Source organism: Cyprinus carpio, chromosome A6 (genome assembly GCF_018340385.1).
Source record: "Cyprinus carpio isolate SPL01 chromosome A6, ASM1834038v1, whole genome shotgun sequence".
NCBI lineage: Eukaryota > Metazoa > Chordata > Actinopteri > Cypriniformes > Cyprinidae > Cyprinus > Cyprinus carpio.
This window is the reverse complement of record NC_056577.1, coordinates 17863765-17866264: the sequence shown is the minus strand read 5'-3', so window position 1 is coordinate 17866264 and position 2500 is coordinate 17863765. Positions and strand designations below refer to the sequence as shown.

At 33.0% G+C, this 2500-nt stretch overlaps 1 long non-coding RNA gene across 1 annotated transcript; it reads left to right on the top strand.

Annotated features, from left to right (window-relative positions):
• Window positions 1–809: 809 nt before the first annotated feature.
• Window positions 810–1702, top strand: LOC122145306. Its single transcript, XR_006160250.1, has 3 exons — window positions 810–962; window positions 1056–1192; window positions 1387–1702. It is a non-coding gene; the product is annotated as an uncharacterized LOC122145306 (long non-coding RNA).
• Window positions 1703–2500: the final 798 nt, after the last annotated feature.

The following is a 2500-nucleotide window of genomic DNA, read 5'->3' as shown; positions in this document are numbered from 1 at the left end:
TTATATGGGGGCTGCCTTACTGTGATCACATGACCAGCTGAATACTACTCTATAAAGTGCAACAGCGCCTGTCCCCTTTTTTAGCCACTATGGTTCCAGAAAAGTTTTCTTAGGAGTAAACAACTTTAAGGACTTACAGTTCGTTAGCCATGAACCAAAAACCAACCAGCTACAAGTTGACTCACAATATTACCAAAACTACAGTAGAAAATAAAAATTAATATTTCTAGCACCCACCCACACAACTAATAATATATAATATAATATATATATCAATATATTGAGTATATGAGATTATCTATCTCAAGGTAAATAACATATTACAAACCCTCATTTGAAGAAGAAAAAAAAATTATATAAGATAAAATTATGCTATACTAGGATCTATATATAAATCATAATATATAAATATATATATTAGAATGATGTAGTTGATTCATTATTGTTGGAGATCGCAGCAGAATAATGAGTAATGTAGTTTAGCACCCGGGTAAACAAAACCATAGCTCACTGTAAACGTCTGTAAAAATGAGGATTTTTATGTCAACACAATTCCCTATGAAGAAAAGAATGGGATTTTTTACTTTGGAAACTAGAGGTTAACACCTAGTGAGAAAAATATTTCAGCCTAGTACGACGACTTGCGGTCTTCCACACTTGAACTTAACCACAACTGTGTTACTGCTGGCAAAATGATGCCAATGCAATTCCTTTAATGCCAATATAATTTTTGAGCTTATCCAATAGAATGGTCAATAGTATCAAAGGCAGCACTAAGGGTCCAGTAACACTAATTTTGTAGTGAATATGATCAGTTTCTTTTCTGACTTGACATTGCAAGTTCATTTGGACTTCACTGTTTATTATTTTTTTTTTTTTTTTTCTAACAGACATCAGACGTTGTTAAGAGGCAGCCGAAGTCACCGTCTCTAACAACGTTCATATCACCCATCTTCAGAGAGGTAAAGAATTCAAAAACGTACATTTATGTAAGTGAGCCTTGACCTCCTGCTTTAACGTCAAATCATGACACGTGGATTTTGTTCTGTATGCAGCTGAAGGAGAAGCGGCGTGTTAGCGGGAGTGGTGTATGTGCCCTGGAGGAGCTGGAAAACGCATTCAGCCTCGCAGAGGAGTCCAGCCCTGGAATCTCAGACCGTTTACTCAAAAACATTATGGAGAGAGTGTGCAGGTAAATAGGACTTATATTTAATATACAGTCTCATCTATGTGTCTGTACACACAGTATCTAATTTTATTTGATGTAATTTTCTGATTATGGCAGTTTTTCAGGATCATGCTGATACAGTGCTATAAAGATATTGTGCTGCGCCGTGGCTGCCATGGAGAGTGAACTTTGAGACTTCCTGTGTCTCAACTCTGCAGGTTTACACCCAAAAGAAACAGCATGCCTTCAAAACGATGATATCCGTCTGACTGCTGTTGAGCTCCGTCTGATGGAAAGACCGCCCCGATCCCTTCATGAGCCAGTCCTCTATGCCCACCTGCTCCTTCCGCTGAACACCTCCAATCTTTCCATTACAGCTTGTATTATGAGATGTTTTTTTTTTTACAGTTTACTTTATAGAATTTTGAAATGTCTAAATCAAATGTAAAATATGAAATGACAAAGCTTAAGTTTATGTGTATTCCATTTAATGAAAAAGTACATTGAGCTGTAAATAAACTAGTGTAAAAAGTGTTTATTTTCTGTAAGTCTGCATTTAGACATAAATGACAGGATGAAATGCAGGAAAAGCCTTAAAAGGATAATTCAGCCAAAAATGAAAATTCTGTCATCATTTATTTACCCTTGTGTCATTCCAAACCCACAAGACTTCCGTTCAGCTTTGAAACACAAATCTGATAGAATTCTGTCCCTTCATTAAAAATCCATGGAACCAAAAGTTTGATGCTCCAAAAAGTTTATAAAGAATTGTAAAGTAAACCTTTTCTTTTTTTTAAGAGACAATTGTTTTATAATATAAACAGAATTTAGGCTTTTATTCACGTACAAAACTTGATCAATGCAAGTGCTCTATGTATTGCGTTGATCAATGTTTATATGTGAACAAAAGCCTAAATTAAATCTGTTTCTATTATAAAACCTAAAAAGCAGGGTTATTTTAGTATTATGAATTATAATATTTATTAATATTTTGATTTAGCTTTATTTCTATATTTTCTATATTTCATTTTATCCTTTTTCTTATACAAAAAACATTTTATTGGAAAGTAGTTTTAGCATTAGTAATTTAGAGTATGTGAAAGGAACCTTGCCATGGCAATAAACTAAAATCAGTTTTTATTGAATATATATATATATATATATTTTTTTTAGTGTATTAAAAAATTATTCATATAATTTAAATAGGACTTGGATTAAAACCAGTCAATTCATATGGATGTTTTTTTATATGAACTTTCTGAGTGTTCTTTCAAAAGGCAGCAGAAATCTCTCAGCTCATTAAAATATCTTAATTTGTGTTTTAAAAAGAAA